The sequence below is a fragment of the Cyprinus carpio genome, chromosome B16 (genome assembly GCF_018340385.1).
Source record: "Cyprinus carpio isolate SPL01 chromosome B16, ASM1834038v1, whole genome shotgun sequence".
Classification (NCBI taxonomy): Eukaryota; Metazoa; Chordata; class Actinopteri; order Cypriniformes; family Cyprinidae; genus Cyprinus; species Cyprinus carpio.
In genome coordinates this window covers 28,398,758-28,412,250 of record NC_056612.1, presented here as the reverse complement: position 1 = coordinate 28,412,250, position 13,493 = coordinate 28,398,758, and the positions used below count along the sequence as shown (strand labels likewise).

Below are 13,493 nucleotides of genomic sequence, written 5' to 3'. Positions count from 1 at the left end.
TTTTTATTTTTTTTTAAATTATGATAATATAATGTTTAAAATCACGCAAAGAGACTTTAACATTTTGTTCAATATAAATTACTTTCATTCCTTACTTAATCTTGAATTTTGAAGCCATTGTGCACATATTTTCATTTATATACAATTTCATCTAAATCTTTAATTATTATAAATTCATTAAATTATATATATTTTATATATAATTGTTAACATTGATTATTTACAAATGTCATCATTTATATATTTAATTTATAATTAAAACCATGATTTACAGTACATAATTTCTTTTAAAAATGCATCTTTACTTATGAATTATTATATAAATTCATTATAAATGACTTCATTATTGTATTATATAATTATATATAATTGTTACTTTAATAATTGACATTTATATAATTATTTATACAATAAATAGCCTCGTTTATAAATTATATAAAATATAATTTATATTATCATTTACTGTTCATAATTTCATATAAATAAAATTGCATCTTTAATTATGAATTATTTGTTATTATAAATTAATTATTGCATTAATCATTATCTTTTACCAGAATACTCTAAATTACTTAAAAACTCTTCTGTGGAATTTCTTTGGCAGGTAGTGGAAATTCAATTCAAATTCCAGTTCAACTTCCTGCGTTGTAGCCAATTTCAAACTCATTCGGACTCTGTAATGCTCCATTTCTATCAGATTGTTCCTACTTCACTGGCATCAGTGGCTTCGCGCCTGGGAACATTTAAGACGAAAGGGGCGTAGAAAGGTTGAACCGAGCGCGTGTGTCATTATTGGGCTGAAGAAGCGCGCAGTGTGCAGCAGACTGTTGATGTTTCCAGTGTTGAAGCTCTTTAATAACGGCCGGTCTTTGGAGGGCAGGAGAGTCTCCACCTCAGCGCTTTCCGTGCTGGTTTTTCACAGAGAAGCCTCTTGTCCGGCTTTCCAACAACATTCTGAGCTATTTTGGCTGCTCATTTCGACTGGTCATTTTGATCTCACCTCTGAAGATCTCTCTCTAGCCCCGTGCCAAGTGTTTATAGGTGTGAGAGAAAAACATGTGATGTTATGTGTAAATCTCGTCTCTCTAAAAAAGAGAGATCTTTTTTTTTCTATCGCTGTCTCCTTCAGGAACAAAAACAAAGGCTGTGTTTTTTCAGGGAACGTCTTTGATCAGCCAACAGTCACCTCTGTGTCCAAGTCCAGAATTACCCCACATCTGCAGCTCCTGCTGTTTCGCTCCTTTCACTCAACGTGCTTTAATCTGACGTGCAAAACTTTCGGGAAGAGTTCAAGAAAAATGAAAATGTGTCTTGTCGTTCCAAGCCCATATGCAACATGAAAGATGTCATTTTTTAGTCATTTTCCACACAACAGTGACTCTAAAAAGGACAAAAAGGAGCCGATTCATATGCACTGAGCATTCTATTTTAGTCTTCTGAAGTTAAATAATATCTTTATGTGAGGAACAGGCACAAATTCTGACAAAAAGCTCTCAAATAAAATAGATTTCTTCATACAAAGCTATCATATGACTTCAGAAGGCGCATTATTATTATTATTATTATTAGATATCTTTTAAAATGTTTTTTGTATTTTTTTGAATGCATTTTACATGCTTCAGTTTTGATTTTTTTTTTTTTTTTTTATTTTTTGCGGCTTAATTGGTTTTTTTTTTTTTTTTTTTTTTGTTTTTTTTATTTATTGTTTTTTATTGGTTATTTCTGTAATATTTTTTCTGGCATCTAGAATTTTGATGTGTTTTTTTTCTTTCAATAATTGGTTTTTTTAAATGGTTTTACGCTCTTCTAGTTTTTATTAAACTTAAAGTACTATGAACATACTATTAATGCTGCATAATAATCTTTATTTTTTTGACATGTTTTATTCATTATTCTTTTCGTTTAGTTAAATGTTCATTATTTTTCAATTAACTGAGATAAAAATTTTATTGTTGTGATATTACTAATTGGTTATAATTCATAGTAATTTTTAAATATACTTTTCTTGGCATCTAGCTAAATAATGAAACTTACATATTTTTTTCAGTTTTATTTAGTGTTTTTTTAGTACTAAATTACAATAATTGGTTTTTTAAAATGGCTTTTATGTTTTAGGTTCAATTATTTATGGCGTTTTAGGCTATAAAACTTAAAGTGTAACCAATAAGTTTTTTTTTGTTATTATTATTGTAGTATTATTTTTAGTTTTTGATATTAAAGTTATATTAATTTGTTGTACTTAAACTAAAATGAGAATTGGTGATTTTGAATTAGTAATAAAAAACAGTAATTAATACTTAAATTAAATGAACATTTGAGAAATTCCTGTGATGCAAAGCTGAATTTTGGCATCATGAACTGATTGAAATTTCACAAATCATTTTTAAATATATATATTCTATATATAGTGTTGGAAACACATGTTAATTATTTGATGAATAGGTTTACTCTAATACATTTAATTTTTTATATTTTTTTTATTTTTATTTATTTTTAATTTTATTTTTTATAATATTATGTTTTTTTTTTATTATTTCATTTTATTATACTTTCTTAGGTAATTTTTATTTTTTTTAATATTTTTATTTATTTTCATTTAGGACATAGCTTATTTCTTTATTTATACTTTATATTCATATATATACATCACATGTTACTGAAAACATATAAGCAGCAGAACTGTTTCCAACTTTGTAATGAATCTGAAATTTTCATCAAGATCATACAATTATCCTTTATCAGGCTCCTATAAATTTATGGTTCAGTATAATGTTTTAAAAACTCTAATGGCGATGTATAGGTACATTTTTTTTCTATGATCAAATAAATGCAGGCTTGATGAACTGACATAAATATAGGAACCTGATAAAAATGCTCCAATTTTAAAAGAAACTTTGTGTAAAGCACTTAGAGGCTTTTGCATCTGAACTCTATATAACCTGATATATACATACATACATATATATATATATATATATATGGTTTTAGTTTTAGTTAACTATAATAACCCTGATAAAGATGCATAACTAAGTCGTTCAGGTTTGGAACGACATGATCTTCCTTCAAGCAGCTAATGAGCTCATTATTGCTCACTGAACACAAATGGCTTTCAGAGTTAATACTCAGGAGCTCCACACCAGGAAAACCCTCGGGATACTCACCCGTCTGTCTGTGTCCTCCAGATCCGCGGCGCATGAACCCGTGGCTCCAGTGCTATCAGAGAGCTTTAATAACTCCCAGCTCCGCGCTTTGAAGTCGCGGCCAGGCAGCTAAAGAATCCCATTACCTCCGCTTCCCTGACAATGGGTGTGTTTCGGTCTCGGCCAGGCAGGGGGCTGGGGTACCTTTGCTTCCGTTTCAATGGGATTGGGGTGGAGGGGGGGGGGGGGGGGCGACCAACGCCGGATCTGGCCCTTTTCTAATCTGTGTTAAAAGGCGGCCAGACACAATTACTGGACACATTCCCTCTTTTCCATTAACTTCAAGGAATGTTCTGGGTTTAGTGCGAATTCCACCTCATTCCAGCTCTTCCATCGTTGGTTTTTAACAAAGTTTTTTAAATAAATGTATGCAATGAACATTCGATCATGATGGCGCAGCTGATAGTGTTGTTTATTCTATATTTATTCAAACACCCACAACGATAACTCTTCATCCCTGCAACACATTGATAACAAGGATTCTGTTTACTGCAGAACAACAAACCTGTGATTACTAGGTTTTCACAAAGAGCAGATTAGACAGCAGCATGATTCACAAGCCTAATGCTTCAGACGCACACACGCATTTGTTTTGTTTGCTTAGACATGAATACACACGATATGAGAAGAGATTAATTTGCAATGAAAATCTAAAAAAGCGATACGACAAATTCACTAAACAAACACTGTGCGTCTGGATAAATGTCTACTATTCTCCATCTCACTGAATCGTCTTTTTTGAACTACAGCTGCCAGGAACAGAAAACTGCAATAAGAAAATCACCCTTCAAAGCATTTAAACACACACTGTATACATGACGATGCGAGATTTAAGGAATAGTTGAAAATGTGCTCACCCTCAGGCCATCCAAGATTAGATGAGTTTGTTTCTTCATCAGATTTGAAGCATTGCATCAGTGTCTCCATCAGTAATGGATGTGAATGGGTGCCGTCAGAATGAGAGTCCAAACAGCTGATAAAAACATCACAAGTAATCCACAAGTAATCCACAGCACTCCAGTCCATCAGTTAACATCTGGAGAAGACAAAAGCTGAAACACATCCAGCATTAAGACGTTTTACACAAGTTATATAGAGTCTATAATCCATAATAACACTTCCTCTAGTGAAAAAGTGCATCTCCTGTTGTCTCTCACATCAAAATCCAGACACATATTTGTTAAGAGCTGTTTAAACGCTGCTTGATCTGTGCAGATTTCTCTCCTGTTTCAGACCAGAAACACTTTTTCACTGGAGGAAGTGTTATTATGGATTATGGACTCTATGTATTTGAGTTAAAATCATCTTAATGCTGGATTTGTTTCAGCCTTTGTCTCCTCAAGATGTTCACTGATGGACTGGAGTGCTGTGGATTACTTGTGGATTATTGTGATGTTTTTATCAGCTGTTTAGACTCTCAGAGCAAATGTTCACCAAATTTTCATTTTTAGGTGAGCTATTACTTTAATTTTACAGAATCACTTACTAACATCTGCATATTAAGTCACATCATAATGTTAGTAAAAGTAAAGCTGGAGAACAAAACGTGCACAAAGACACTAGAAAGAGACTGTTTGCATGAGCAAACCCCAGATGTTGCAAAGAGAGGCTGGAGAAAGTGCATTAGAGAACGTCATTAGATTGCATGATTTTTTCCGATAAATCCTCACATTTGTTCTTATGTTATATTCAAATCCCTGATAATTGATGTTAATATATATTCAGATCTGTTAAAATCCTGCTAAAATGACAAAGAATGTGACCAATTGCCAATAGAGCTTCAGATCTATTCAAATCTGAAAAATCCTATAAATCCTATGTTATTTTCCTGTTTATTGCTGCAAAGCTGCTTTGACATAATCTGTTTTGTAAAAGTGAGGTGAGGTAGGAACAATTTCGAGAGCCCGGTGGACTCAGAGTTAATGGTAAAAATAAAAAATAAGATTTCATCATCATTTAATCATCTGAAACGTGCTGTATCTTATTTTTCAAAGTGACTTATATAATGCAATTAAATGTCAAACACACGAAACAACACATTTGTGTCCCTGCAGCACAGAAGCAGTGTTAAGTCTCTGGGGTATATTTGTTGCAATAACCAACAATACATTGTATGGGTCAAAATTATAAATTTTTCTTTTATGCCAAAAATCATTAGGATATTAAGTAAAGATCATGTTCCATGAAGATATTTTGTAATTTTTGCTACCGTAAATATATCAAAACTTATTTTTTTTTAATTAGTAATATGCATTGATAAGAATTCATTTGAACAACTTTAAAGATGAATTTCTCAATATTTAGATTTTTTTGCTCCCTCAGATTCCAGATTTTCAAATAGTTGTATCTCAGAAAAATATTGTCCTCCTAACAAACCATACATCAATGGATCATTGCATTCAGTTACACTTAAGACTGGTTTTGTGGTCCAGGGTCACATATACTAAATATTGTTTGCTATAATAAACGAATATTCATTTTTAATAAATATTGTTTATAGTGAATGCATGATTGAATGAACTGTGTCTATTTAAGCCTTATATTTTTAATCCCTGTTCTGTTCTCAATAGCATTCAAATTAAATGATTTGTGGAAAGAGGGAACTCAAATACACATTTAGTGTTTAGAATGTGCAAACGTTTTGTTTAGAGTGTGACTTATGCACCAGTGTTTGTTCTCTCTCTCTCTTTCTAAATGCATCATTCGTTCATTCATCAACACATTGTTAACAAGGATTCGGTTTACTGCAGAATAAACATGGCAGAACAAACCTGTGATTACTACGTTTTCAAAAATCACAAAGAGCAGATTAGACAGCAGCATGATTCACAAGTTTGATTCAGATGCACACATGCATTTGTTTTGTTTGCTTAGACATAAATACACACAGTATGAGAAACTGCAGATTCATTTGCAATGAAAATCAAAAGGCGATATGGCATCACAAGAAACCCTTTCACATCAAGAATCGATTTGATTCACTTCTGTCCATTTCAAAGAATCAATTCAGAGACTTCTGAGGCTGAACTTTGAATTGATTCAATGAAACGAACCAACTGAACCATAAATCAAACAATCTCTAACAGTGTGTTTGCTATGCAAATGTTTAAACGAGACACTATTATAACATCTCTTTTTGAACAAATGCAAGTTAAAAGTGCATTCAAATCATTACAAAATGTTACAAATCATTCTGTTTCAAACATAACCGCCTTGTCGCATTAATGCACCTAGTAGTGCACATGCATTTGACATAAATATTCACAATATGACACATTGCAGATTAATTTGCAATGCAATTCCAAAAGCGATATACGGCATCACAAGAAAATGCTGGTTGTGATCTAAACTACAACCAAACTAGTTCAATCCAGTGACTCGTGGTTCGATTGTTTGGTCCAAACCAGAGTTTGACGTCAACCAAACGCTGACCTCAGATGGACTCACATCAAAAGCTCTAGTCTGAAAGTGGCTCTTTCACTTCATCCACCCTAAATAAACAACCTAAACGCGTCTTATCACGAATCAAAAGTCTCTCGCTCTCTTGCTCACAGTTTCAAAGAGTCTTTCAGGTACTTGACGACTGACAAAACACAAATCAGAGCCAAAACTTTGAAGTCGTCAAACCCTGGACCTGCCCATTAATGACACATGACGCGTCCCGCGCCAGATTTTCTCAAATAACTTTCCCATTCGTGAGGGGAGGGATTTTTATAAGGCTTCTAACAGAGCAGGTTATGACGTCCTTCAGCGTGAGACTAATTGAAATGACGCAAAACCAAAGCTGAGACTTACATAACGACCCACATCAGCTTCAGTGAAGACTTCTGAGATTGAGTTATTGAACTGATTCATTGAAAAGGGACAGTTTGAAACCATCCACAGAAATGAATCAAACAGACTTGTTAGAGTTTGATTCATTCCTGCGAACTTCTGTTCATTTCAAAGAATCAGTTCGGGGAATTTTGAATTGATTCTTTGAAACTAATATTTTGAACCCATCTATAGAAATGATTCAAACTCACTTAGAGTCGGTTTTTTCCATTCCTGTGCATTTCTCTCCATAGTAATTGAATCTTTAAAACGGACAGTTTGAGTCAATCCACAGAAATCATTGAAACAAACTTGTTTGATTCATTCCTGTGAATTTCTGTTCATTTCAATGAATCAATTCTGAGATTTCCAAGATTGAATTTTGAATTGATTCTTTAAAACAGACAGTTTGAACCCAGCCACACAAATGATTCGAATCGGTTTGATTCCATTCTGACCATTTTAAGAGTTTTTTTGATGATTGACTTTTGAATTGTAACAATTGAATCTGACCAATTTAATGAATCATTTCAATCAGATTCTTTTGAGATTTTTGATCCCATTTTAATGAATCAGTTCAGAGATCTTTTGAGATTTTGTTTATTCTTGTGAATTCAGCCTACTTCAATTAATTGATTCGGAGACTTCGGAGACTGAGTTTTGAATTGATTCTTGACAGCTTGAACCTATAGACACAATTGAATCAAACAAACAACTTGAGTGTGTTCGTCCATTTCAATGAATCAATTCTGAGATTTCTGTGATCGTATTTCGAATTGATTCTTTGAAATGGGCAGTTTGAACCCATCCACACAAATGAATCAAACTAACTTGTTAAAGTGAGTCAATTTGGTTGATTCCTGTGAATTCCGGTCCAATTCAATGAATAAAGTCCTTGACAGTTTGAACCCATTCACACAAATGATTTGAACAAACTTGTTAAACAATCAATTCAAAAGTCAGTCTAAAAAAAATCTCTGAATTGATTCATTAAAATGGTCAGCAATACACAGGAATGAATCAAACCGATTCGAATCATTTGTGTGGATGGGTTCAAACTGTCTATTTTAAAGAATCAATTCAAAATGATTTGAACAAACTTGATAGAGTTGGTTTGATTCATTCTTGTGAATGTCTTTAATTTTAATGAATCAAATCAGAGATTTTAGTTTTTTAGATTGACTTTTGAATTGATTCTTTGAGTGAGACATTCTGAACCCTCCAACGGAAATGATTCAAAAAAGCTCTAACAGTGTTTTTATTACTGAAGTTTAAACGAGAGGCACTAATAAATCTCTGTCTGAACAAGTGCAGTAAAAAGTGCATTAAAATATTCAATATTCAAATGTACGGTGTGAACAGAATTACCGGCACACGTATGCCATGGGGCATGTTGTTCTTTGCTGTAAATCACTGTGGTTAGGGCTGTCAAACTGTCTCAGGTTATGAAAAACGCCAGAAAAGAGCAGCATTGTGTGGTCGGAGAATGAGACAAAACTCAATCTGGACATCTGACACTCCTATAAATCACTGTATAATCCGAACGCTGTTCACGCAGATGTTATGCATGTCACTGACCGCGACTCTCAGCTGTTAGTTAATGCAGCTGTCAATCACAAAAACCTTCAACGCCAGCCGATGATGTCACAGTCCTGCAGGGAACGGCCCGTCAAAACCCATCAACCCCACCGGGGAACAACCACCGCGGCGCTGTCTCGCTGCCAAACACGACAAAAACAACAGCAGCTCTCCACCTCGCGAGGAGCTGGACGTGTCGCTGCACGGCCCTGTGAGAGCACACTCCCGTCTGTTTGTTTCAGCCGCTGTAATGATGATTTCTCGGTAGTGGGAATGTGGTCTTTGGCAGCGGGGCTCACCGCAAGTTGTTCCTTCTGTGGTGCAGCTCCCGTCTGGGCTCTTGAGCGATTCCACCAAGATACCGCTGAATAGTGCATTCTGAGACGCATTTCATGGGTTACTTTTATAAAAGCATAGCAAATCTAGTCTCAAAGATAACATTTTGGGGCCAGATTTTAAGGCGGCATTGCATGCATCCTTTAAGGAAAAAGCAATCCCATAATGTACTGCAACCATACAAAACAGATCAAAATAGTTTTCTATTTTACGTTATTTTGTGCTGTGTATTTGTATCCTATGTCTTAGCACCAAGCAAACTTGAGGCACATTTCATGCGTTTGATTCACAAGCTTGTGATTCTATTAAATTTCATTTGGATATACAGGCAATCAAGTACAGTGCATGTCAAGGACCAAATATCTCTCTCAACTAACTACACAATAAACCCTACATACAGATACGTTACTTAATTAAAGTGATTTGTAAACAAACATTAAAAAATGTAATAAAACTGAAGGCTGTTTTTATATGAAATATTATGTATTATAATTTATAACATATTTTTATAATAAATAAATATGTATTATTTTTGTAGTATTTATTTTTATTTATAAATTATTTAAATGCATGTTAGGAAAATTTTATATAAAAAATATGGTAATTTATAAAATCTTTATATATATATATATATATATATATATATATATATATATATATATATATATATATATATATATATATATATTTATATATTTATTACATATAAATATATTATAATTTACTATAATAACTTTGTAATGATATAATTATTTTTCTACTCCAACAGTGGATGTTATAACCTGTGTTCATGATGGATTTATTCAAACATGCATTAGATATTGAAGAACATGTTAAGTTGAACACATATATTAAGCCAAATGCTTCCATCTAGAATTCATTTTTCTAGCTAACTATTGTGTTTATGGTCACTGAATGGCATTTCTTACATGACATTGTTTACAAGCTGTTTTATTGATGCCTTTCTGCATTTAAAACACTGTTTAAGTGATTCATTAGAGTTTTTCTGTTTCTTTTAACACCTTCTGATGTTCATTCATGTTTATTTTGTGCTGTAACTAGTAGTAAAGAGCAAGAGATGATCAGTTCACGCGACGCTACAGCAATCTCTCATGCCAAACCATATTTATTGTTTGAATTGCATGATAAAATAGACAGAATTTGAAAGCTGGGACTTTGTTTCATATCAAAAGTAGCAAAGCTTTTTGTTCATGCATCAACTGAAAACAGCATGGATTGCTATTCTTGGAATTTAAAAATCGATATTGGTTCACTATATTTTCGAATGCATATGCTACAGCCTTGGGATAAATGGATTGAAATTAGTTGTGTTTTCCAAGAGTAGTGTTTTTTGGATGTAGAACGGTCAGATATTGCGTTCGATTTCAGTTAGAATTCTGCTTTAGAAGACAGATGCTGATGTATTGCTACATTTAATCTGCAAAGGCGGCACAGAAGTACATCTGAAGTGGTATTTAGGCATTTTTACACATGGTTTAATGCTGCTCAGAGGAGGCATAAATGCATTTACACAGCAATTGCAACTCTATACTTTGATACTCAGAGCAGGCATCTTTTAGTTTGCCTTTTAATGCAGCATTGCACCTTTACACTTAATTTTGAGCAGGCACAGAGCAGCCTTACCTCACCTTCCGATGGATAACCACAAAAAATGCACAAAAACAAGCATTTCTTACCTTATAATCTTTCAGACTGGTGTCATATCTTTCGCCTTCTTCGACTCCTCTTCTAGAAATAATGCCGTTCACAACAAAACTATCCCCTGAAAGTGGATTTGAAGAGTATTAGGAAATGTTCTGCAACATCCAAGCCATAAATAGTTAATGCATAACAAAAATAGACTCAAAACTGTGTCGAATGTTAAACTCACCCTCAGGATTTTCCCGACGCTTGCAAGCTGCATCCCGATGACAAAGACAAAAATCTGAGTATTATTCATAACATAGTTATGCATGTACATTTCAAGAGCATGCATAGATAGGATTGGCAAAATATGTGTCCACATGATATATAAATGGATGGTTTTCCGATTATTATGACTGTGTTTAATCGATGTTGTCCTAAAGATCTGATAAGACCTACGGAGGAATTTTAATATCGTTTATGCTGGAAATGCCATTTTTAAGTATTTAGAGAAAAACGAAGCTACTTCCCTGATGCAAGAATCTTAATCTAATGACATTTCTAATCTCAGAATTTTCATTCTGCTGGTCTGACTGTCAGAGATGCATTCGATTCCATTTAAAAACATAGAAAATTAATAATAATATTAAAAGGCTAACAAATAATAATATGCAAGTACTCAACACTTAATAAAAGTAGCCTAATTTAAAAAAGCAATACAAAAAGTTAAAAGCTATATTTAAATTGTAGAACAGACTAAAATCATCCTATGAGACTGAAAAGTTCCTTTAACTCAATAATCAGCAATAAACACACATATTTAGCGATTATGTGTAACTCACCATGTTTTGAGTGAAGTTTCCCCATTATATCACTGCTGTGGTTAAGAGAACTTGTGCATCTCTCGATCCAAGTTGAACATTATATCCACATATATTCAGAGGAATGAAAAAGGAAACACACGAGCGACACCCGAGAGTCACGATCACTGTGAGTCTATAATACAGAAGAGCGAAGAAAAGCGTCTGTGGCCGGAGCTCAGAGATGATGGTCTGCTGCAGATCAACATGTGAAGCGAAGTGAAGTGCAGGAGAAACGCGCAGCTTCAGTTCAGCAGAGTCCGGCCCCCTGCAGCGCCACTGCTGCCCCCTACAGGACGTGTTAGAGAACTAACACAGGCAGCACACTACTTCCAGATAACAGCATACTTCATCAGCTGATGCATCGCAGTACATTAAGTAACATTAAGTTTTCTGAAATGTTATGTTTCAGTATGCAAATGAGGTGATGCACTAGAAATATGCATTAATTTTTTTAACATTTCCTGAACTGAAATATGAACATTGGATAAAGCCAGGTTCAAAACTCCTTTCATTTTGTTAATATTTTAGAGTTGAGTTGAGAGTTTAGAGTTTTAGGACTCCATAAATCTAAAAAGAGCATACTATAAAATAAAATGTTGAATATATATATCAAGTGAATGATGCATGAATTGCAATACAATTGTAAAGTTTGGTGTAAGTGTTTTTTATTTGTTTGGAGAAAAAAAAAATCAGTTAAATAATACCACATAGATGAAAATAAATGAAGTGTAATAAAATTGATTAAAACTAAATGATTGAATGAATAAATTAATAAATAAATAAAAACACTAGAATGAAATATGAGTGAATAAATGAATGCATAAACAAAATAAAAAATAGAATGAACAGAAAAATAAAAACAATAGAATAAAGTGAAAATGCATGAATGAAATCAAAAATAAATAATGAATGAGCAAATAAATGAATATAGATTACAAAAAAAATAAAACGAATGAATGAATGAATAAATAAATGAAACTGAATGAGCAAAACAAAACTAATTAAATTTGGATTTGGATTATTTTTTTAAAATTGTTTTAAAGAAAAAATGTTATGTGGGTTTGGTTGGTTTATTTGAATGCAAAATCTAAAAACTGATCAAATGATGGCTGTAATGTATTGAAAAACACCAGAGAAACTAAAAGGTTTGAAATGTTCACACAACAGATTTCGTGTTGATCATGAAGGTAGTCTCTACAGTATCTGTGGTTCTGAGGAGAACAGACTTCAAACATCCACTAAACACACCGAGCAAAATGATGAATAGTGATGTAAGTGAAGAGAAAAGATCCAGCATTTAAATTACTTGCATAGTATATTTTGGTTTTAGTGTTGGGTTTGGGTTTGTTTGTGTTAATATTAAGTATATGTATTTTATATTTAAATCATAAAACAACATGCAACATTTGTGCATTTTACTTTACTTACATTGAAGAGGCGATCTGAGCATCATCTAAAGTACAGAATAGAGATTTTGACTTGGACCAGAAAGAAACAACTTAACACTGTAGTCTGTACAAGTAGCCTAAACTGTCCCTTTTGGAGTTCTTTAAACACCAGCACAATCAGGACTCCTCTGGCGCCGCTGATGACATGTAATCGTCCACTTGATGACAGCTCATCTGAACCTATGTTATTACACCAGTTTTTTTTAAAGCATTTCCTTCTCCTGTTGTGAGTGACTCATCTGTTTACAAAAGGCTATTATAATATTTCATCAGACTGTAATGACTTTCCGTTTCAGCTGATGCCATTAATCTCTCTTTTCTCAAGCACCTGTCAGACAGAAACACTTTTATCATTCAATGCAATCAATTCTTAAACTACTGAAAACTGAAATATCAGAGACAAAAGTTGAGTCTGAGATTGAGCTGAACTTTTTATTTAGACTTATAAATATCAGCCAATAATCATTTTCACATTAAGGCTAATAAACTATAAATGATAACCGATATTATAAATCTATACTATGTAAAGAAAATTGATGCACTGTAAAAACTAAAATAAATAGTTTTTATTTATAATTAAATATCGGTCAATAAACAATCATTTTCATATT

The 13,493-nt window shown here is 33.0% G+C and overlaps 1 pseudogene; it reads right to left on the bottom strand.

Annotated features, from left to right (window-relative positions):
- The window catches only part of LOC109110551, a 40,654-nt pseudogene extending 28,945 nt beyond the window's left edge, over positions 1-11,709 (bottom strand).
- Between the last annotated feature and the right edge of the window lie 1,784 nt (positions 11,710-13,493).